General features: G+C 41.4%; 1 pseudogene; it reads left to right on the forward strand.

Moving 5' to 3' along the window:
- Positions 1-6,925: 6,925 nt before the first annotated feature.
- LOC113884576 lies at positions 6,926-10,221 on the forward strand (annotated as a pseudogene).
- Positions 10,222-12,625: the final 2,404 nt, after the last annotated feature.

Here is a 12,625-nt window from a genome sequence, read left to right on the forward strand (position 1 = left end):
TCAGCCACATAAATAGAAACTATTATAAGCTCCATATTATAAAGACCCATATCATACCTTTCCAACCCTTACCTGATGTCTTCAATGGAAAAAGATTTGCTTAAATACCCACACATAAGGAAAAATAAAGTAATAGGTGACAGGAATCCTGCAATACAAATTCATAGTTCATTTACCCCTGGTCTTCCCTTTTACTCAGTCTTGTTTACCCATGAAAATCTCCTGTTTTTATGTCATCCACTTTCTCTCTCAAGGTTTAAAACAATAGATCCCACTATCAATTAAAAATCAAGGTGATGATGTTTGATTCAAATAATTCTCCAACTATGCATTCTATAAAAAAACTTCTTGGCAGAAAACAGGGAGCACCACCCTAAAACAGCACAATTTAAAACTAAAGTTTTTTTTTTTTTTTTTCAAAACTAGGAGAAATTGAAAATTTGAACAGACCAATCACAAGCACAGAAATTAAAAATGTAACAAAAAATATTCCAACAAACAAAAGCCCAAACCCAGATGGCTTCATAGGTGAATTCCACCAAAAAATTAGAGAAGTGCTAACACTTATCATATTCAAACTCTTCCAGAAAATTCAAGAGGGAACAAAACTCCCAAACTCCTTCTACGAGGCCTCCATCACCCTTATACCAAAACCTGACAAAGATGCCACAAAAAAAGAAAACTATAGGCCAATATCACAGATAAACATAGATGCAAAAATCCTCAACAAAATTCTAGCAAACAGAATCCAGCAACATATTAAAAAGATCATACATCATGACCAAGTGGGCTTTATTCCAGGGATGCAAGGCTGTACATTATCACCCTGCTTATCTAACTTACATGCAGATTACATTATGCAAAATGCCAGGATGGATGAAGCACAAGCTGAAATCAAGATTTCAAGGGGAAATATGAATAACCTCAGATATGCAGATGACACCACCCTTATGGCAGAAACGAAGAAGAACTAAAGAGCCTCTTGATGAAAGTGAAAGAGGAGAGTGAAAAAGATGGCTTAAAGCTCGATATTCAGAAAACTAAGATCATGGCATCTGATCCCATCATTTCATGGCAAATAGATGGGGGGAAAATGGAAATAGTGACAGACTATTTTCTTGGCTCCAAAATCATGGCAGATGGTGACGACATCCATAAAATTAAAAGAGACCTGCTCCTTGGTAGAAAAGCTATGACAAACCTAGAGAGCATATTAAAAAGCAGAGACACTACTTTGCCAACAAAGGTCCATCTAGTCAAGGCTATGGTTTTTCCAATAATCATGTACAGATATGAGAGCTAGACCATAAAGGAAGCTGATTGTCAAAGAAATGATGCTTTTGAATTGTGGTATTGGAGAAGTCTCTTGAGAGTCACTTGGACTACAAGGGGATCAAACCAGTCAAGCCTAAAGGAAATCAGTCCTGAATACTGATTGGAAGGACTGATATTGAAGCTGAAGCTTCAATAGTTTGGCCACCTGATGCAAAGAACGGATTTTTTAGAAAAGACCCTGATGCTGGGAAAAATTGAAGGCGTGAGAAGGGGACTACAGAGAATGAGATGGTTGGATGGCATCACCGACTCAATGGACATGAATTTGAACAAGCTCTGGGAGTTGGTGATGGACAGGGAAGACTGGCATGCTGCAGTCCATGGGGCTGCAAAGAGTCAGACCCAACTGAGCAACTGAACTGAAGGATTCTTCAATATTTGTAAATAAATCAATGTGATACACCATTTCAACAAATTGAAAACCACTAGTTTTTAAAAAATGATAAAAACCATATGATTATTTCAATAGTTGCAGAAAAAGCCTTTAACAAAATTCAACATCTATTTATGGTAAAAACACTCCAGAAAGTAGGCATAGAGGGAATATACCTCAGCATATTAAAAGCCATAAATGACAATAAACCCCCCCATAGAGCTTCCAGAACATACACAGGATTGGGAAATAGGCTCTTGGAGGGCACAAACAGAACCTTGTGCACAAGGACCCAGGAGAAAGGAGCAGTGATCCCACAAGAGACTGATCTGGACTTGCCTGTGAGTGTCCAGGAGTCTCCAGCAGAGGTGTGGGTTGGTGGTGGCCTGCTGCAGGGATCGAGGCACTGAGTGTAGCAATATATGCATGGGATTTTTTGAAAGAGGTCACCATTATCTACATTACCTCCACCATAGTTTGGCCCCAGGTAAATAGCAGGGAGGGAACACAGTCCCACCCATCAACAGAAAACTGGACTAAAGATTTACTGAGCATGGCCCTGTCCATCAGAAAAAGACCCAGTTTCCTCCTCTCAGTCTCTCCCATCAGGAAGCTTCCAAAAGCCCCTTATCCTTCTCCATCAGAGGGCAGAGAGACTGAAAAGCACAGTTACAGAAAACTAACCAATATAATCACATGGGCCACTGCCTTGTCTAACTCAGTGAAACTATGAGCCATGCCATGTAGGGCCACCCAAGAGAGACAGGTCAAGATGGGGAGTTCTGACAAAATGTGGTCCACTGGAGAAGGGAATGACAAACCATTTTAGAATTCTTGCCTTGAGATCCCCATGAACAGTATGAAAAGGCAAAAAGACAGTACACTGAAAGATGAACTCCCCAGGTCAGTAGGTGCCCAATATGCTACTGGAGATCAGTGGAGAAATAACTCCAGAAAGAATGAAAAGACAGAGCCAAAGCAAAAAAAAAAAACCACGAAGCTGTGGATGTGACTGGTAAGGGAAGAAAGGTCCAATGCTTTAAAGAGCAATATTACATAGGAACCTGGAATATTAGGTCCAAGAATAAAGGCAAATTGGAAGTGGTCAAACAGGAGATGGCAAGAGTGAACATCAACATTCTAGGAATCAGTGAACTAAAATAGACTGGAATGGATGAATTTAACTCAGATGACCATTATATCTACTACTTTGGGCAAGAATCACTTAGAAGAAATGGAGTAGCCATCATAGTCAACAAGAGAGTTCAAAGTGCAGTACTTGGATGTAATCTCAAAAACAACAGAATGATCTCTGTTCATTTCCAAGGCAAACCATTCAATATTACAGTAATCCAAGTCTATACCCTGACCAGCAATGCTGAAGAAGCTGAAGTTGAACAGTTCTATGAAGACCTCCAAGACCTTTAAGAACTAACACCCAAAAAAGATGTCCTTTTCATTATAAGGGACTGGAATTCAAAAGTAGGAAGTCAAGAAACACCTGGAGTAACAGGCAAATTTGACCTTGGAGTAAAGAATTAACCAGGACAAAGGCATATAGAGTTGTGCCAAGGGAACGCACTGGTCATGGCAAACACCCTCTTCCAACAACACAAGAGAATACTCTACACATGGACATCACCAAACGGTCAACACCAAAATCAGATTGATTATATTCTTTGCAGCCAGAGATGGAGATGCTCTATACAGTCAGCAAAAACAAGACCAGGAGCTGAATGTGACTCAGATCATGAGTTCCTTATTGTCAAATTCAGACTTGAAGAAAGTAGGGAAAACCACTAGACCATTCAGGTATGACCAAAATCAAGTCCCTTATGATTATACAGTGGAAGTGAGAAACAGATTTAAGGGACTAGATCTGATAGACAGAGTGCCTGATGAAATATGGAGATGGAGGTTCATAACATTGTACAGGAGACAGGGATCAAAACCATCCCCAAGAAAAAGAAATGCAAAAAAAGTAAAATGACTGTCTGATGAGTCTTTACAAATAGCTGTGAAAAGAAGAGAAGTGAAAAGCAAAGGAGAAAAGGAAAGATATACCCATTTGAATGCAGAGTTCCAAAGAATAGCAAGGAGAGATAAGAAAGCCTTCCTGGGGAATCAGTGCAAAGAAATAGAGGAAAACAATAGAATGGGAAAGACTAGAGATCTCTTCAAGAAAATTAAAGACACCAGGGGAACATTTCATGCAAAGATGGGCTCAATAAAGGACAGAAATGGTATGGACCTAACAGAAGCAGAAGATATTAAGAAGAGGTGACAAGAATACACAGAAGAACTGTACAAAGAAATCTTCACAACCCAGATAATCACTACGGCGCAATCACTCACACTAAACTAGAACCAGACATGCTGGAATGTGAAGTCAAGTGGGCCTTAGGGAACATTACTATGAACAAAGCTAGTGGTGGAGGTGATGGAATTCCAGTTCAGCTATTTCAAATCCTAAAAAATGATGCTGTTACAGTGATGCATTCAATATGTCAGCAAATTTGGAAAACTCAGCAGTGGCCACAGGACTAGAAAAGGTCAGTTTTCATTCCAATCCCAAAGAAAAGCAATGCCAGAGAATGCTCAAACTACTGCACAACTGCATTCAACTCACACATTAAAGTAATGCTCAAAATTCTCCAAGCCAGACTTCAATAATATGTGAACCGTGAACTTCCAGATGTTCAAGCTGCTTTTAGAAAAGACAGAGAAACCACAGATCAAATTGTTAACATCTGCTGGATCATTGAAAAAGCAAGAGAGTTCCAGAAAAACACCTATTTCTGCTTTATTGACTATGAGAAAGGCTTTGACAGTGTGGATCACAAAAAACTGTGGAAAATTCTGAAAGAGATGGGAGTACCAGACCACCTGACCTGCCTCCTGAGAAATCTGTATGCAGGTCAGGAAACAACAGTTAGAACTGGACATAGAACAACAGACTGGTTCCAAATAGGGAAAGGAGTACATCAAGGCTGTATATTGTCACCTTGCTTATTTAACCTATATGCAGAGTACATCATGCAAAACCTGGGCTGGATGAAGCACAAGCTGGAATCAAGACTGCCAGGAGGAATATCAATAAGCTCAGATAAGCAGATGACACCACCCTTATGGCAGAAACAAAGAACTAAAGAGCCTTTCACTTGATGAAGTGAAAGAGGAGAGTGAAAAAGTTGACTTAAAGCTCAACATTCAGAAAACTAAGATCATGGCATCTGGTCCCATCACTTCATGGGAAAAAGATGGCGAAACAGTGGAAATAGTGACAGACTTTATTTTTGGGGGCTCCAAAATCACTGCAGATGGTGATTTGCAGCCATGAAATTAAAAGACGCTTACTCCTTGGAAGGAAAGTTATGACCAACCTAGACATCATGTTAAAAAGCAGAGACATTACTTTGCCAACAAAGGTCCATGTAGTCAAGGCTATGGTTTTTCCAGTAGTCATAGATGTGAGAGTTGGACTATAAAGAAAGCTGAGCACCAAAGAATTGATGCTTTTGAACTGTGGTGTTTGAGAAGACTCTTGAGAGTCCCTTGGACTGCAAGCAGATCCAACCATTCCATCCTAAAGGAAATCAGCCCTCAATATCACTTCAAGGACTGATGTTGAAGCTGAAACTCTAATACTTTGGCCACCTGATGTGAAGAAATGACTCATTGGAAAAGACCCTGATGCTAGGAAAGATTGAAGGTGGAGGAGAAAGGAATGACAGAGGATGGCATCACCGACTCAATGGACATGAGTTTGGCAAACTCCGGGAGATGGTGATGGACAAGGAGGCCTGGCATGCTGCAGTCTATGGGGTCGCAAAGAATCAGACATGACTGAGAGACTGAGCTGAACTGATATATTACAAATCCACAGCAAACATTATCCTCAATGGCAAAATATTGAAAGTATTTCCTCCAAAACCAGGGACAAGACAAGGGTGCCCACTCTCACCACTACTATTCAACATAGTTTGGAAGTGCTAGCCATAGCAATAAGAGAAGAATTAAAAGGAATTCAGATTGGAGAAGAAAAATACAAAACTCTCACTGTGTGCAGATTATATCAGATCAGATCAGTCGCTCAGTCGTGTCCGACTCTTTGCGACCCCATGAGTCACAGCACGTCAGGCCTCCCTGTCCAACACCAACTCCCGGAGTTCACTGAGACTCACATCCATCGAGTCAGTGATGCCATCCAGCCATCTCATCCTCTGTCGTCCCCTTCTCCTCCTGCCCCCAATCCCTCCCAGCATCAGAGTCTTTTCCAATGAATCAACTCTTCGCATGAGCTGGCCAAAGTATTGGAGTTTCAGCTTTAGTATCATTCCTTGCAAAGAAATACCAGGGCTGATCTCCTTCAGAATGGACTGGTTGGATCTCCTTGCAGTCCAAGGGACTCTCAAGAGTCTTCTCCAACATCACAGTTCAAAAGCATCAATTCTTCAGCGCTCAGCCTTCTTCACAGTCCAACTCTCACATCCATACATGACCACAGGAAAAACCATAGCCTTGACTAGACGAATCTTTGTTGGCAAAGTAATGTCTCTGCTTTTGAATATGCTATCTAGGTTGGTCATAACTTTCCTTCCAAGGAGTAAGCGTCTTTTAATTTCATGGCTTCGGTCACCATCTGCAGTGATTTTGGAGCCCAGAAAAATAAAGTCTGACACTGTTTCCACTGTTTCCCCATCTATTTCCCATGAAGTGATGGGACCGGATGCCATGATCTTCGTTTTCTGAATGTTGAGCTTTAAGCCAACTTTTTCACTCTCCACTTTCACTTTCATCAAAAGGCTTTTTAGTTCCTCTTCACTTTCTGCTGTAAGGGTGGTGTCATCTGCATATCTGAGGTTATTGATATTTCTCCCAGCAATCTTGATTCCAGCTTGTGCTTCTTCCAGCCCAGCATTTCTTATGATGTACTCTGCATATAAGTTAAATAAGCAGGGTGACAATATACAGCCTTGACGTACTCCTTTTCCTATATGGAACCAGTCTGTTGTTCCATGTCCACTTCTAACTGCTGCTTCCTGATCTGCATAGAAATTTCTCAAGAGGCAGCATAGAAAACCCTAGGGCACTGCCAGACACACTCGTGGGGTGGGGTGCTTTCTGCAAGCCCAGGGACTTTTCTCACCGGGCATTGATAAAGCAGCACCCTGCTTGCTGGGCAGCTCACGCACAGGGGCCTAGCTTGAAAGGAGGAACAAGTTGCAGAATGAGTACCTCACAGGACCAGAATGGCTGTTCCACTAATAGAGATTCCCTTTCGAGGTCTTGTGATGCACAGAGGGACTTGGAGCTTGCAATTGGTGGAGTTCTCCCAGCTGAGAAACAAATTAAAGATAATTTGTGAGAGGTCAAAGCCCAGATTCACTGCTGCATAAGTCACCACCTGGAATGCCTTTGAAGCTGTGAGGTGTGGTAGTATGAGCAAGTAAATCTTATCTATCAGCTTAAAGAGAAAACACTCCAGCAGCAGGCCCAACAGCTCTACTGGTTACTGGGCCAGTTCAGTTGTCTTATTCATCAACTGGAGTGTAGCCAATCAAGTCTCAACGTGCCTGGACAGACTGGGCAGTCTGACCCTCAAACCTGAAGATGCAACTGCCCGACTCTGAAGCTGACATATCTGCCCTGCACCAGGCAATCGCCACATTTGGGTCTCTTAAGACCATTCAATAAAGTTTTCTGTGAGTATGGTTTCAGTGTGTCTGCCCTCTAATGCCCTCTTGCAACACCTACCCTCTTACTTGGGTTTCTCTTACCTTGGGTGTGGGGTATCTCTTCACGGCTGCTCCAGCAAAGCACAGCCTCTGCTCCTTACCTTGGATGAGGGGTATCTCCTCACTGCCGCGCTTCCTAACCTTCAACGTGGGATAGCTCCTCTAGGCCCTCCTGTGCCCGTGCAGCCATGGCTCCTTGGATGTGGGGTTGGTCCTCCCGGCCACCACCCCTGGCCTCGGGCATAGGGTTGCTCCATTCTGAAAGAGATGGGAATACCAGACCACCTGACCTGTCTCTTTAGAAATTTGTATGCAGGTCAGGAAGCAACAGTTAGAACTGGACATAGAACAACAGACTGGTTCCAAATAGGAAAAGGAGTACATCAAGGCTGTATATTGTCACCCTGCTTATTTAACTTCTATGCAGAGTACATCATGAGAAACGTTGGACTGGAAGAAGCACAAGCTGGAATCAAGATTGCTGGGAGAAATATCAATAACCTCAGATACGCAGATGACACTACCCTTACGGCAGAAAGTGAAGAGGAACTAAAAAACCTCTTTATGAAAGTGAAAGTGGAGAGTGAAAAAGTTGGCTTAAAGCTCAACATTCAGAAAACGAAGATCATGGCATCTGGTCCCATCACTTCATGGGAAATAGATGGGGAAACAGTGGGAACAGTGTCAGCCTTTATTTTTCTGGGCTCCAAAATCACTGCAGATGGTGACTGAAGCCATGAAATTAAAAGACGCTTACTCCTTGGAAGGAAAGTTATGACCAACCTAGATAGCATATTCAAAAGCAGAGACATTACTTTGCCAACAAAGATTCGTCTAGTCAAGGCTATGGTTTTTCCTGTGGTCATGTATGGATGTGAGAGTTGGACTGTAAAGAAGGCTGAGCGCCGAAGAATTGATGATTTTGAACTGTGGTGTTGGAGAAGACTCTTGAGAGTCCCTTGGACTGCAAGGAGATCCAGCCAGTCCATTCTGAAGGAGATCAGCCCTGGTATTTCTTTGGAAGCAATGATGCTAAAGCTGAAACTCCAATACTTTGGCCACCTCATGCAAAGAGTTGATTCATTGGAAAAGACTCTGATGCTGGGAGGGATTGGGGGCAGGAGGAGAAGGGGACGACAGAGGATGAGATGGCTGGATGGCAACACTGACTTGATGGACGTGAGTCTGGGTGAACTCCTGGAGTTGGTGATGGACAGGGAGGCCTGGTGTGCTGCGATTCATGGGGTCGCAAAGAGTCGGACACGACTGAGTGACTGAACTGAACTGAACTGAAGACAATTCAAATTCCTGAGCACCTGATGGCTCATGCTAGTTCATCAAATATTGGGTCCTTCTTAGAGAAGAGAGGCTACATCCCATTGCCAGAGCAGAAGTCAGCATCCAGCACCACAGCTGTCCCTCTCAGTGAATGGCTCCTTGGAAGCAAACCTGCCTTGGTCACCAGGCTCCTTACCTACCCAGCATCAATCTCCAGGACTGGCTCAACCAAAAGCAGACCTTGGAGAACAGTCAGACATCTTCTAGAACCTGCAGTTTCTTGAATAATGTCTGGGGCAACCTTAAAAGGTTTGGAAAACTGGCTCCACAAGAGTCAGCAACAACTAGTTTCTAAAAATGCAAGTTATCAAAAAGTCTTAATAGCTATACCACTACCAGTTCTTACTCCATTGAAATTGAAAAAGTTAGCAATCTAGAGCCTCTTGATCAAGCTGAGATGGATCTTTCTGGTTGGCTGGTAACTCCCCAGGAATCCCATAAGCCTGAGAAGCCTGGCAATGGCAGCTGTGAAACCTCCAGTGAGAAGTTTAAGCTCTTGTTCCAGGTGTTCTGGGAGTCCTACAATGTGAATGACTGGCTTGTTAAGTCTGATTCCTGTACCAACTGTCAGGGTAACCAGCCCAGAAGTGTGGAGACTGAGAACCTGGGCAATCTGAAATGCATGAATGACCATTTGGAGGCCAAGAAACCCTTGTCTACTCCATGACTACTAAAGATTGGCTTGTCCAGAACCATCAAGACCCATATAAGTGGAGGAGGTCTGCAAAGCCAAAGACATTTGTATAAGTTTTGCAAAGTGCATGTGTGATGAAAATTGTGAGAAGGAAGCTCTGTGTAAATGGCTTCGGAAGAAAGAAGGAAAGGATAAAAATGGTATGCCTGTGGAACCAAAACCTGAACCTGAGAAACATAAAGATTCCCTGAACATGTAGCTCTCTCCATCCAGAAGAGAGGCAGCAGAACAAGCTAAGGCACCAAAGGCAATGCGTTCTTCTAGAATTGCTGATTTCTTCCAAGTTATAAGGAACAGTCCCTTGTCAAAGTGGCTCATGACCCCCTCACACAAGAAGGATGTTCCAAGGAAGTGCCTCTTACAGAGGATAGGGCTAACAAACAAAAGCTTACACCCCTTGGCCACCTCCTGGTGTCTCTTTAACACAGCTGAATGGGTCTTGCCAGGAAAGATGACAGGAAATTTTAGCCCATTATCCTCAGGAGAAGACAAGTGGCTACTTTGAAAGAAGGCCAAGGAAGTATTGCTTAATTTGCCCCTACAGGACGAACACAACTTTCCCCTAGACCATTATGGCCTCCCAGCAGTTTGTGATCTCTTTGCCTGTATGCAGCTTAAGGTTGATTTTTTAAAAGTAATTGTATCAAACCCCTCTACAGATGTGAAGGAATCAAGTACTAGCCAAGCAAATTTTCTGCAGATTATCACAAATCCATTAGCTGAGTGACTGTGGCTTGTGAAATCATTGTTTCTGGGTCTGATGTAGTTCCTTTCCTGCCCAATTTCAAACAGAAATTAGTCATCAAATTATGAGTTACTGTGTAAAAGAAAATGGCTATTTGTTGATGCTGAGGTGATTCAGTTCCTTCTTACAGAAGTATTAATTCACCCCTACACTAGAAATGCATCTTAGTGGGTAGGTCTTTTTCATAAGCCTCCATGGCTCCTTAGATTGCATTGTTATTAGAAGTACATTAAAACGCTGCAGTTTTAAAAATGAAATAGTTTGATAATCAAAGTGTGTTGATGTATTCTAAAGCTAGTAAAATTACCCAGCCTTTTGGTTGCCAGTCTTTGGATGCTTCCCTTATCATGGGTTTTCTTCCATTAACGGTGAATTCTTCTGTTTAATTAAGATACTATTGTATTTTACACAATTAACCTTGGCAATATAGTAGTTTTTCCTTACCAAAACATGTTTTGAAAGTCTTGGTAATTTTTGACATTTATCACAAAACATTTTAGCTTAGGTTCCAGATTCTACATCATTTTTCTTCTTTTGAAAGAAACTCAGCTTTTGCAAGATCTGTCTTTACTCCTTTCTCTAAATGTTATTATGAAAGAATACAGCTCTTTCAGAAGGGCTCCATATTGCTTGAAGACTATATTCAGGGTAGTTCTATCCTCTTTCAAAATATTCTGAAGAACTACAGGCAGAAGAGCCCCAGTGCCTACTAATCAAAAAACAAACTATGTTGGAAATGTAGTACTTGAACTATTCACTATCCTAAATGTTACTGGTGCATCCTGTGTAAATGGAAGCTGAACTTGACTCTTGGTGCTTTTAACTAGGCATAAATTAAATGTCCACTCATTGCAAGCATAGCATACCTATACCTCTAAAAGGATAATGCAGTGACATTTTAGTGAATAGGAAGTTTTGAACACTTGTGCCTTAGGGTGTTTATTGAAACTTTATGAAAACTATCAATGTTTCCTTAGTATCCAAAGTTATGTCCATGCTTGAAAAAGTTTCTCTGTAGGAGAGAGATGGTATTTATACCATGTTTTAAAATTCTCTGAGATGTCTTGGCTGCTTTCCACTTTTAAACTATTAAGCCACTCAACTTGCCTATGTTATTGGAAATATCTTTAAAGTTTGTGATGTGGTAATCTAGAAAGCCCTTTTGAGGAAACTTCACAGTCTCAGTGTCATTGACATACAGCTTCACTAGAGTTCTTAACCACAGCTGAAAGGAGCCTATTATTTTTTTAGTTCTTCCAGACACCATTTAGAACTTTAAGGTGGTGGGTAAAAACTTAAGGAGCTCTCTCATTATCTTAGGTTGCAGGAAACTTTGTAATTGAGGTTTAACACATTGTGTATCCCTAAATTAACATTAATCACTATGCTAATGAGTATGTAAACCATTCTTTTGCATTGATGCATTTTGTACCTCTCCATTCATTAAAAGCATAAGAGCTCCCCCCCGCCCAAAAGAAAGAAAACCCTAAAGATGCCACCAGAAAATTACTGAATATAGTAAAGTTGCAGAATATAAAATTAATACACAGAAATCCCTTGCATTCCTATATGCTAACAATGAAAAATCAGAAAATTAAGGAAATAATCACAATCACCATTGCAACAAAAAGAATAAAATACTTAGGAATAAATTTACCTAAAGAAACAAAACACTTGTATACAGAAAACTATAAAACTCTGATGAAAGAAATCAAAGATGACACAGATAGATGGAGAAATATACCATGTTCTTTGATTGGTACAATCAATATAGTGAAAATGAGTTTACTACCAAAGCAACCTATAGATTCAATGCAATCTCTATTAAACTACCAACAGTATTTTTCAAAGAACTAGAGCAAATAATTTCACAATTTGTATGGAAACACAAAAGACCCTGAATAGCCAAAGCAATCTTAAGAAAGAAGAATGGAATTGGAGGAATCAATGTTCCTGACTTCAGACTATGCTACAAACTACAGTCATCAAGACAGTATAGTACTGGCACAATGACAGAAATATAGATCAATGAAACAAAATAGAAAGCCCAGAGATAAATCCACATACCTCTGGACACCTTATCTTTGACAAAGGAGGCCAAGATATACAAGGGAGAAAAGATAGTCTCTTCAATAAGTGGTGCTGGGAAAACTGGTCAACTACATGCAAAATAATGAACCTAGAACACTTTCTCAGAGAAGGCAATGGCACCCCACTCCAGTACTCTTGCCTGGAAAATCCCATGGATGGAGGAGCCTGGTAGGCTGCAGTTCATGGGGTGGCTAGGAGTCGGACACGACTGAGCGACTTCACTTTCACTTTTCACTTTCATGCATTGGAGAAGGAAATGGCAACCCACTCCAGTGTTCTTGCCTGGAGAATCTCAGCGACAGGGGAGCCTG

The sequence above is a fragment of the Bos indicus x Bos taurus genome, chromosome 26 (genome assembly GCF_003369695.1).
Source record: "Bos indicus x Bos taurus breed Angus x Brahman F1 hybrid chromosome 26, Bos_hybrid_MaternalHap_v2.0, whole genome shotgun sequence".
Classification (NCBI taxonomy): Eukaryota; Metazoa; Chordata; class Mammalia; order Artiodactyla; family Bovidae; genus Bos; species Bos indicus x Bos taurus.